General features: G+C 40.8%; 1 long non-coding RNA gene across 3 annotated transcripts in view; it reads left to right on the plus strand.

Moving 5' to 3' along the window:
• LOC123349637 overlaps nt 1-9,613 on the plus strand; it is a 113,327-nt gene extending 103,714 nt beyond the window's left edge. For all 3 annotated transcript variants that reach the window (XR_006573605.1, XR_006573606.1, XR_006573607.1), the window contains one exon: nt 9,459-9,613. This is a non-coding gene — a long non-coding RNA (uncharacterized LOC123349637). The remainder of the gene's footprint in view (nt 1-9,458) is intronic.
• The last annotated feature ends 2,898 nt before the right edge of the window (nt 9,614-12,511 follow it).

Raw genomic sequence — 12,511 nt, forward strand, 5'->3', positions numbered from 1 at the left:
CTGTGACTTCAGGTAGTTCACAAGGTGGGGTAAGGAAATGAATTACAGCTCTTGCTCCCCTGTGTACAGGACAAGAGACAATTGTGCCCTTAGAAACCTTCCATTGCCACCTTTTAATCTCCTCCCTGCCAATGAAGGACAGACGCAACTCCCTTCAAATTTCCTGATAACATTTCTTAAGAAAAGAGTCTTATTTTATGTCCTTTATTCTGCCTCCCATCTAAGTTTTCTCCAAAAATCATCTCTCTGGCATGATAACTATTAATGGGCAAACCCTGAAAGGTTCAGTGGTTCAACTCAGATAAGCCTAGAAAAGCTTGGCTGCTTATCTGAAATTATCCTAACTGCTCTGGTGTAAAGATCTGGAAATCTCACAGGAGGAGGCTTTCTCCAGGGATTTCTCATTCTCGTGAGTCCCGGATGAGCAGAATGTAATACAAAAGAGCAGCCTCTCTGACAGTGCTTCATTTCTCCTCCAGGCCTCAGCTGACAGCAGAAAGTGCAGCAGTAGATGAGAGTGAAGACAAAGTTAACTGAACTGTGACAAGCTCTGGCCCAGATTCTGTTTGATTTCCAGATGTGGTCCTGATCAATTCTTTGTTATCTGAAGCTGTTTGCTCACCTCCAATGGGAGTGCACAGCATTCCAGAAAAAGGTCTAAAATGTGGAAAGAGTTTTTATTCTGTTCTCTTTTGTTTTCTCATTTATGCCTTTTCTTTCAGATATAATCACTGGCTTCATAATTCTAAATGTGTTAGCAAACCAGCTCCTGAATACTGATGACAGCCCTTTGGTTCTGTATACAAATGACCTCTGGTTGTTTTTTCAGATGCATAGGGCAGAAGCATCCATAGGCTAGATTGTGAGTTGTCTTTACTTGTGTGGTTGGGGAGGAGCATGTGTAATCACAGTCCCTGAGTACGGGGGACATAGAGACCTTTTTGTCCATGTGTCCCTAAGGGTGCACACAGCTTTCAGAGAATGTGGGGACAAGGGGAATGGACCCAATATGCTGTGGGGTAGGTGGACTGGAGAGAATTAGGCTGAACCATCATTATTGATCTAAACTCCCCCTTTGAAGCAGCAGCGATCACACAGGAAGGAATTATACATCTCTTCCCTGTGCCTGGAGGCTGTGGGTAGATCACACCATCTTGTTCTGTGGGAATATGGATAATGCCATATAGTGCACACCAGGCTGCCTATGGAACTCAGGCCTGGTCTACTCTAGGAAATAAGGTCTGTATTAACTACATTGCTTAGGGGTGTGAAAAATCCAACCCCTGAGCAACACAAACCAGCCTAACTCCTAGTGTAGACAGAACTAGGTCGACAGGAGAATTCTCCCCTTGAATAGCTACCGCATCTCTGGGTGGCCTCCCGTCAGCCTAGATAGCATATTCACTGAAGCACTACAGCAGTGCTGTTGCCGCACTTTAAGTGTAGACAAGCCCTTAGTGTGCCCACACAACCACCCTGTGCTTTTGTTTCTCTTAATGATCTCTTGACCCCCTAGGAATAGGGAGTGCATTTTAATGTACTGTTTAATTGATCAAGTTTTCTTTACCGTATTCCCCATTGAAGTTTTCATATTCCATCACCTCACTACAAAAAGAGAACTTCTTTGTGAAACTCACTGTGTTTGTGTGTGTGTGTTGAGGATCACACGCATGTATATAGCCATCTTTCCTCTACAGTTCAGCAAGATGCCTTTTTCAAGATTCAGTGGCTGAACTCCCCTTCATGAACCTTCCGGGACTATGAGTCCATGTTCTTCAAAGTCTTGTAGAATACAGAGCAAATTTTGTTCTACCGAAGGGGAGTTCTGGTTAAAGATCAAAAGCTGAACGCTATTATAAACATCTAATAGCTTCTTTGTTTTGTTTTAGTGTGGTTGGTTTCTTTTTTGTCAAGCCTACAATATATCTGTCAAATCTCTCTAGCTTCACAAAGTCATTATTTCTTCACAGGATCACAGAAACCAGAAATGGGAAAAAATCTAGTAGGTCAAGTCCATCCCATCCTTTCTCAGAGGGAATATGGTTCTGTCATAGCTTTTTTGTGCACCATGTTGATAACGGAAAGAGGGGGTGGGGGAGAGAAGAAAAAAGGCAAACCAAAAAAGGCACACAACTTCTTTCTCCCATGCAATTTTCTGGGAAAAGAAAGCTGGGAGTGGAGTAAAAAGTATTTTAGATGTAAATATTCTTAAGCCAAAATTATTAGAAGGGACTAGGTATTTGGGGTGCCTCAATTTTTGGATACTTAAGCTGTAACATTTGAAAGGAACATGAGGGTGGGCACTCAGCACTTTGCGAAAATGCAGCCCCCTTTAAGGTGTCCCAAATACCCAAGAAGTCACTTTTGAAAATTCAGGCATTCGTTTTTGTAGAAGATGTTGTTTGATGTTGAAGTTCATCCCTCAAGCTTTTTTGCTTCCATTTTTAAAAAATTAACCAGAATAAAAATTAAGATTCAAATTCTGTGATGATGTAACTGCACTAATGTCAGTGATGTTATGCCCGCTGAAAATATGGCCCTCTTGAAAAGACACTTGTTCATTCTACAACTATCATAAAATTGTAATTGAACAATATAGAATGATGCATAATATTTGAACAATGAATAGGGAATTATTAGATATTATTTTGTTGGTTCACTTGATGAAACATTTATTAAAAAATCCACTCATAGGGCAGCCTATTAAAATGATAGATTATCAGTGCAAATATATGACCAAAGATTCAGTAAGTTAATTGAAGTTCCTCTGTTCTAATAGCTCATATAATGAGAAAGAAGTTTGCTAAATTAAGCATAGTAAAAGATTTTTGTCACCAGTTCCATGTTGTTTGTTCCATGTATTCAGATGTTGTTAGATTTAATAATTTGGAAAATGTACCCAGGAGGAGGGGTGAAGGATATCTGTGTGCTTGTGCATGTGTGTGGTGTGTGTGTGTAATTCACCAATTAGACTCCTGAAGTCCTCTGACTGTGATTCAGGCTGCTAGCAGTAGTTACCCAAATTATTTGTCATCACCCGTTTAGAATATTTGATTACAAATTTACATAGGAAAGGCAACAGCCTATAATGAGTGTATAAATCACCTTGGAATAGTGCCTTGACTGGAATGAAAGTGAGTACCCCCTTGTATTCAACCTGAGCATGCTAATGGTGGTGCATATTTATTCCTAGGCCCTGTAATTAAAAACAATTTGAAGAAATAATGTTCCAGCAAGTTGAATAATGTCTGGATAGAAAAGTATGGATCAAAATACCATCTTCTTCATTTTCATGATGAAGTGTTTCATTTTTACTTTCCCTTTTTCCTAAGATTTGTTTTATGATCATGTGGTTTCTAAATCTGAATGTCCTCTTCCTGTTTGGACAGTTCTGAGAAACTAATTTAATGTTGTACTGTAGTTTTATTCTTTATTAAATGTAAATTTGTACTTCTGACAGGCCAAGTTATTTTCTTCCATAAGCCATAATGGAAAGGGAACTAGATAGATGAGATCAATGATTACAGCAAAGTTAGGAAGTGTACAATAAATATTCATACTCCTTATTAAATATTTTTTTTAAAAAAAGACATCAAATTAGATTTAATTTTATATAGCTGATCTAAACTGTAAGATGAAATGAGAGTTATTTAACTTCCACATGCATCTGGATTTGTTTCTATTCCATTCACAAATAATACAATATTAATGTATCGTGTACCCCGTCCCCCTCAAGCATGGCTAAAGCAAGTCTCCTTCCTGGTGCTTGGAACTTGGAGTGGCTTCTCCCCTTTCCTCACCTGGGTTGGGTCCTGGTTTCTTTTTTGTGCAACCTGGTACCTCCACCCAGGACACAAGGGGATGCTGTTCATTTGGGAAATGAATAATACTACCACTGCTTGCAAGGAGTATAAGAACCAGTACACAAGAAATAATACAGTACATTAACAAAAACCTCACAGAAACAACACCCAAACGTGACAGTATAGCAAAGGGGGGCTTTACTGGAAGCAGGAAAAAAGGGATCTGAGGAAGGGAAAGGTTAGGGTTAACCATTAAGTACTAAAATTTCTTATCTCCCAACACTCACAACTTTTCCCAAACCCCATGTCCCTCCCTGGCACTGTCCTAGGCAGATGGTATGGCGAGGGTGAGTCTGAAAATGAGTACCGCAGCACTGTGAAGAATGACCACTTTAAACAAAGAAAGGGGTCCTCTGATAGTGTCTTCACCACCGGTTGGGGCAAAGTCCTCTCCTGGCTCCCTGCTCTGGAGTTCTGTGGAGGTGCAGGCTGGCTCTCAGTAGCTGAAGCCTGTTTGGGTCTCTGCAGGGCTAGAACTGCCTGACCTATGCTGTAGATCCCAAAGTGGTTCAAAGGCTTCATTTGTAGGAAGGGGATGTTAATCAGAGATTCCGTGACTGTTCTGCTTTCCTCTTAGCTTCCAAACTCCAAAGTCAAAACTGAAACTAAACCTAGTTTCTCTGTATCTGAGTCAGGCTGTCCCTTCCCACTGAGTGACTGAGCAGCCTTGGCCCCGAAAACTACTTGGAGATGAGGCAGGAGGAGACTTATAAACTTTCATAACTCCTTCATTCCAGACAGCTCTCTCTAGGGAAATCAATAGAATAGTATATATAACCAAACAGATAAATATAGATATGACTGAAACGTGTGAAACTCCCCTGCACCTTATTAATTAATCTTACCAAGGTGTCACCTCTAAAATCCAATGCTAACATTTGAGTGTCAGTATTAATTATTTCAGTGCTGATCATTTTGGCAGATACAATGGGGCAGGGGTGGCAGAGAATCCCACAGGGGGTTGGAACTGTTAGTAGCTGCAGGTATTAGGAGTTGTGTCTTTAAGGGCTGAGCTTGCCAGACAGAGAGTGAGGGTAGGTTGCTGTGAAGGTTTTGTTGTTATGCACAATACTTGGAACCAGACAGTGAATAAGACAGAGCTCTTGCAAATACTTAAGATGAACACCACACAGGAAATGAAATACAGAGGGAAGAACAGAGGAGACACAGATAGAAAAGAGAGAGAGAAATAAAAAAGGAGTTTGGGGAAAGAAGAGAGACAGAGAAAAGAGATAGCAGTAGCCCTAAAGGGAAGTGTGTTTTCCTACTGATCGCTGCTGTATGTAATGAGATGATGCTGAGTAAACAATACCTAAAAGTTTAGTTATCACAGAAAGGCCAAATTTGCCTTGATCTTTCCCTGTGAACAGTCCAATGATGGTAGTAGATCACTGTGGTTTGAGGGGAGTGGGACTGAGGCTCCATGAAGCGCAATTTACATGGTTAGGCAGAAGTACTGCAGCAAAGGATCTTGGGTGGGGAGAGGGGTTGTGAGGGCTTATAGTGAATCACAAATTGAATATAATCCAACAGTGTGATCCACAGTATTCTTACCAGCAAGTTGAAGAAGTATTTATAGGATGAAGGGACTATAAGGTGGATAGAAAGCTGGCTAGATTGTCGGGATCAATGGGTAGTGATCAATGGCTCTATGTCTAGCTGGTAGCTGGTATCAAGCGGAGTGCCCAAGGGGTCGGTACTGGGGCCGGTTTTGTTCAATATCTTCTTTAATGGTCTGGATGATGGGATGGACTGCACCCTCAACAAGTTCTCAGATGACACTAAGATGTGGGGAGAGGCAGATACGCTGGAGGGTAGGGATAGGGTCCGGAGTGACTGAGACAAATTGCAGGATTGAGCCAAAAGAAAGTTGATGAGGTTCAGCAAGGACAAGTGCAGAGTCCTGCACTTAGGACAGAAGAATCCCATGCACTGCTATAGGCTGAGGACGGACTGGCTAAGTGGCAGTTCTGCAGAAAAGGACCTGGGGATTACAGTGGACGAGAAGCTGGATATGAGTCAACAGTCTGTCCTTGTTGCCAAGAAGGCAAACGGTATATTGGGCTGCATTGGTAGGAGTATTGCCAGCAGATCAAAGGAAGTGATTATTCCCCTCTATTCGGCACTGGTGAGGTCACATCTGGAGTATTGCATCCAGCTTTGGGCCCCCCACTACAGAAGGGATGTGGACAAATTGGAGAGAGTCCAGCAGAGGGCAACGAAAATGATTAGGGGGTTGAGGCACATGACTTATGAGGAGAGGCTCAGGGAACTGAGCTTATTTAGTCAGCAGAAGAGAAGAGTGAGGGGGGATTTGATAGAAGCCTTCACCTACCTGAAGGGGGGTTCCAGAGAGGATGGATCTAGGCTGTTCTCAGTGGTGGCAGACGACAGAACAAGAAGCAATGGTCTCAAGTTGCAGTGGGGGAAGTCTAGGTTGGATATTAGGAAACACTATTTCACTAGGAGGGTGGTGAAGCACTGGAATGGGTTACCTAGGGAGGTGGTGGAATCTCCATCCTTAGAGGTTTTTAAGGTATGACTTGACAAAGCCCTGGGTGATATGATTTAGCTGAGGTTGGTTCTGCTTTGAGGAGGGGGTTGGACTAGATGACCTCCTGAGATCTCTTCCAACCCTAATCTTCTATGATTCGCAAAAAAAAGGGGGGGCTAATATTCTAGGTCTATTAACTGGAGTGTCATATTTAGGATTTGGTAGGTAATTGTCTTGCTCTGCTCAGCACTGGTGATGCCTCAGCTGGAGTAGTGTATCTAGTTGTGGATGTCACATTTTAAGAAAGATGTGGATACATAGGTCTAGACTTCATGGCCACCCACCAGCAGCCCTGCAATCAGCTCCTTCCCCTCCCTCCCAGCGCCTCCCACCTGCCGTGATAGGCTGTTCAGTGGCCTGCAGGAGGCGCTGTGGAGGGGAAGGTGAGGAGCAAGGACAGGAAGAGGTGGGGGAGGGGGCGGAGCAGAGCAGGAAGAGGTGGGGTAGGGGTGAGTTTTAGGGGAAAGAGTGAAATGGAGGCAAGGCCTGGGGCAGAGCACCTCCAGGAGCTCAGGAAGTCAGCACGTACAGGTAGACAAATTGGAGAGAGTCCAGAGGAGAGCAACAAAAATGATAAAAGGTTTAAGAAAATCTTACCTATGAGGAAAAGTTAAAAAAAAACAACCAACCTGATCATGTTTAGTCTTGAGAAAAGAAGATTGAAGGAGACTTGGTAAATCTTCAAATATGTTAACATTATAAAGAGGATAGTGATCAATAGTTCTCTATGTCCACTAAACATAAGAGAAGAAGTAATGGGTTTAATCTGCAGCAAGAGAGATTTAGGTTAGTTACATATTAGAAAAACTTTCTAACTATAAGGAAAGTTAAGCACTGGAATAGGCTTCCAAGGGAGGTTGTGAAATCCCCCTCATATTTTTTTAAGGACAGGTTAGACAAACCCCTGTCAGGGATGGTCTAGATATAGCTGGTCCTGCCTCAGCACAGAGGGTGGGACTAAATGACGTCTCAAGGTCCCTTTCGGCCCTACATTTCTTTGACTCTATGGAAATTGATACATATGAATTTGACATCCCTTCCATGTATGGCTTGTTCCAATGCCCACTGAAGTCAGTGGAAAAACTCTCATTGACTTTAATGAGCTTTGGGTCAGATCTTTATACTGCAGTAGTGAGAGACATTTATTGTGGTATTGCTAATATATATATTAGCAATACCACAATAAATATACAAATATATATATATATATAGAATTTATATATATAAATAATCACTTTTGGTTCAAGTTTTAGTAATGACTAACAGGTTCCTATGGAATATACATATGGAATGCTCATTCCAGTGCAGCCCATCAGAGAAATATTCAAGGATTAACATAGGTCACCTTTGCACCTTAGCCCTAATACCTTAATCAGATAACACTATGTCTGAGTGGAATTTGGAAGTGCTTTGCAGTTGTAAGTACCAAAGCGGCATATAATTCCCCAAAGAGGGGTAATTAGGCAACAATGCATAAATAATTGATTGTCTGTGGTCAAAACATAGTCCATATAGAATTCATATCCATTATGCCCTTATTTGTAATACCATTCTTCTCATGTCTACAGTGCTGATCACAAGGCAAAAAGAGAGAGGGGAGGGATATGAAATGCCAAAGACATTTAATTCAATGAAATTCATCAGAAAACCCAGCAAATTGATTCCATCAAGATGCACAACAAGAATGCCTGGCCCTGACTGGCTGCACATTTCATCAGCATATGCAATTGGGGGTCTGGTGGAACTGAAGTTTGAGCTCTGGGTACATTCCCACTTATTTATTATTGTAAGTTTCAAATCAGCACTGATGCTATGCTGTCCTTTGACTTCTGCAATGGAAGGTTCTATCTTTGGATGGAGGATTGACAGAATACTTCTCTGTCTATAATTATAGATAATAAGACAGAAAAGATCATATTGCCTCCATATAAATCCCTGGTACCCCCACATCTTGAATACTGCGTGCAGATGTGGTCACCCCACCTGAAAAAAGATATATTGGAATTGGAAAAGGTTCAGAAAAGGGCAACAAAAATTATTAGGGGTATGGAGTGGCTTCTGTATGAGGAGAGATTAATAAGACTGGGACTTTTTAGCTTTTAAAAGAGATGACTAAGGAGGGGTTATGATAGAGGTCTATAAAATCATGACTAGTGTAGAGAAATAAGGGAGTATTATGTACTCCTCATAACCCAAGAACTAAGGGTCACCAAATGAAATTAATAGGCAGCAAGTTTAAAACAAACAAAAGGAAGTATTTCTTCATGCACTGCACAGTCAACCTGTGGAACTCCTTGCCAGAGGTTGTTGTGAAGGCCAAGTCTATAAAATGGTTTAAAAAAGAACTAGATAAATTCGGAAGACAGGGGTACTGGTCTAAATGGACCTTTGGTCTGACCCAGTATGGCCATTCTTATGTAACGCTTGTGTAGTTGATAGGCCAAAAGACTTAGAGCTGTCTACGAGTAAGTGGGACACATAGGTCTGACCACTATAATATGAATATTTTATTTTGTGATAGTGTATTATTGTGCTTATTTATTATTGACCTAGTAGTGTAATTGTGCATAGTGTTTTATAGAACAAAATCGTGGAAAAAAGAACAAAATCCCTACCTCCATGATCTTATCTGAACCAATAGAGAGTGTATCATTGAGTAATACAAACAATATGCTATAAATGTAGTACAATACAGAACATGGAAATTAGAAGTAGAAAAGGCCCCAATGATCCAGTATGAATGTAACCTTGCTAGATCATAATTCTACAATTTTGTCTAGTGTTCTATAGCTTAAAACTTTCTAGATACAAGCCTTCCAAGTTTCCTTAGGAAAACTTTTACAGAATAATACAGTTCATTGTCACAAAGTTTTTCCTTGATATTAATATAGCATTTCCTCTTTCATTTAATCCAATTACTCTTATTTGTATCCCTGCATACCGCCTTAAATAAATCCTCTATGTCCTTTATAATGCAGATGTGTGATTGTTAGAGAGGTGGTGCATGGTTTCAGATTTTTTTTTAATTTATTTTTTTACAGTGGAGGAAAGGGAGTATATGTTGCTTGGAACTATCGTCCAGTTAAAAGGAATAACATAAAAATAGGCATGGGAGTGAACAATGAAGGGAACAGTTATAAGGTGAACAAAAGGCAGAAAGGCCATGTGTACCACAGGTTGAAAATGAAGGAAGAGACACAGGTATGTCAAAAATAAAACCATGTGCTTTTCTCTGTTTTCCTATGTATTCAGTATATGCTGAGGAAATTTCTAATTGTTTCATCACCATAGCTGGGATGGAAAATAAAATGAATGTCTTAGTAGGCAGATCCAACTCTCTTTAAAGTCAGCAGTGGGAGGAATCCGCAATGAGACCTATTGGGCCAGAACCTCAGTCTGTTCCAGACATTTTGGGCTGCTCTATGCAGATAGTGCAAAGTGGCTGGGAAACTGCCCTAAAGAGAAGGACAGGGATTCATTCCACTGGGATAAAGCAAACTCCTGGATGATGTAAAGTTAGTATAGCCAGTTCTACGGTACTAACTCTCCCCTCTCCATAAAGGCTGTGCCAGAGGCAGGGTGGGGGGCACACTGCCGCCAAGGCTGGTGCAATAAGCATAATTTAGACCAGCCCTTACGCTGCTCTGACTTATTCCAGAGGCTATTTTGGCTTCCAGGGGCCCCAGGATTGGGGGAGCAGAAGCTGATTTAAATGTAAAATTCAGCCCTATGTGTCCGGAGGTTACAGGTAGTGTGATGTCATAGAAGTGTTCAGGAATCAGCATTGCAGTTATAGTTGAGAGTGCATGCAATTTTATTTTGTTTGTTTTTTGTTATCAGGAGCAATTTTCCTTATTAGCTATCAGAAAAGGCATAGCTCATATGCAGCAATGTTGTTTGTTTATCGTGCTGCTTGGAATTTCACCTGAGATATTTCATCAGTGTTCCCTGATTTCACAGCACTTTCTTATTATATGACTTTAAACCTCGCTTTATGGATTTTTTTCTCCTCTAATAAAAAAGCAACAGGTACATTTTGTCTGTTTCTTAATGGTTGTTTTTACTCTAGTTATTTATGTCTTTTACAGGAGCCAAGTTAATACCATACAGTGTCAATATTCCTTCAACATAGTTATGCTGGAGTTTTACATCTGTGACCTTTTCCCCTGTAATTAATTGCAGCTGAAATTAGATTCAATGTAAGTCTTGCTCCAATTAAGGTGAAATCTGAATAAAACTGATTCGACAATGGTTGTCTGCAAAAAACATTCCAGTTTTGCTTTAAATAACTAGGTTATGTTCCTCACATCTTTGCAGGACTTCTGTACTTAGGAAAAGTAAGAAGTTTTTAAGGACAAGCTCTGTACAGAATAAATCAAATCATGGCTCTGCCCTTGACCTCAACTCCTCAAGCAAGTCACCTCTTCACCTCCCTGTCTCTCTCTTTCCCCTTTCATCCTTGAGCTGTCTTGTCTATTCAGAGTGCAAGCTCTTTGGGGCAGGGACTGTCTCCATTCAACTGCAGTCTCAGCTGGGGCCTCTAGATGGTGCTGTAATACAGATAATTGTCTTGGGGCTTCTCTACGCAAAGCTGCAATGCACACTATGGGGGAGTATGATTTGTAAAGCACACTAAGATGCTGCTCATTAATCAATCCATAGACCCTGCTGGTGGAACATAGTAGGGAATTTTTAATGTGTACCAGCAGAGTCTACACTGACTAATTAATGCACAACACATTAGTGTGCTTTAGAAATCACGCCCTGTGGTGCTTATTACCCCTCCATGTTGACAAGCCCTAAGATCTTTGAGTACGTTTCCATTATTCTCTTTCTACATCCCATTAAATGACACATGGTGGAGTACAAAGGGGTGTTTTGTTTTAGTCATCAAAAATACTATGAAACCATCTTGCCATCATCTGAGATACTTATCTGGGATTAAATTTTGTTTAGCCCAGATGGACTTGGAGTCTGTTTTCTGAACTTTCATAATATGCAGATTGGATTACTATAATTCTTTATTTGCACATTATCCAACATCTTTTTTGCAGCAATGGCAGCTGGCTCATCTCAGATGGCCAGAGATTGCTTTCTGGCGCCCACAGGAGAAAATGCATCATATTTATTCTGACATCATCCTCTTATTGGTTTCTGATTCCAATCCAAATTCGTCTTCAAATTAGATTTTAAATTCATAAGGGCCTTATAATGGAGCCACACCATCAAAATTTCTACCAAGCTGCTATAATCCCAGAACCTCTTTAAAAGAGATGGAAGAGGCCGTGCCACAATGCAGAGAGAGTTTCAGAAGAGTTCATGCAGATCCAGTTCCACTAACTCTGTTACCTTTTCCATGAGCTCTGAAGGGTGACAATGCACAACTGCCCGCCCCTACCTTTGACCTCCTCCTTCACCTCTCCTGCCAATTTGCTGCTGCAGCCATAGATCCTTGGCCCTACAGAGGGTCTCAACAATGGAATAGTGCTGAGTCTCTGAGACTTCAACACCAAGTCATGGGATGTAGTAGAATAATCCTGAGTCACCATGTGAGATGGATACAGAGGTTAATTAAAGTTATATATTAAAAAGCGACCCTTTAAGGAACAGGAAGGAATGGTCAGCAGAGGGGAAATGGAGAGAAAATGACCCATTATTCTCAGCGCCCCTCAGAGAAGGAGGAATTGGACCCAAGGTAGTGGATGGAAAAGCATTTCATTTCTAGCCTTCTCAAGCACTTGGTATTTCAGAAATGATTTATCTGGAAATATGTGTGAGTTATTTTGAAGTTGTTATGATTATATCATTTGATGAGATTTTTTTTTCTTTTTTGCACTGTGGACTTTAAAGTGAGAGAGACAGCCTGGAGATAGCTTGTGATTTGTTTAATTAACTGGCTTTCTTTTTATGGATGGTTGCTTACAAGGCTGCTCTTTCATTTGGTGATTGTTTTTGTTATTAATGATTTCAGACAGAGCTCTTCATGTATCAAGTGCAAGTTTCTGCCAAGCCAGTGAAGAAATCACACAAGAGGATTTTTATTATTATTTATTTCATTTATTTCCTGCAGCTCGTTTTTGTTTTCTGTGGCACT

This window comes from Mauremys mutica, chromosome 14 (assembly GCF_020497125.1).
Source record: "Mauremys mutica isolate MM-2020 ecotype Southern chromosome 14, ASM2049712v1, whole genome shotgun sequence".
Taxonomy (NCBI): Eukaryota; Metazoa; Chordata; order Testudines; family Geoemydidae; genus Mauremys; species Mauremys mutica.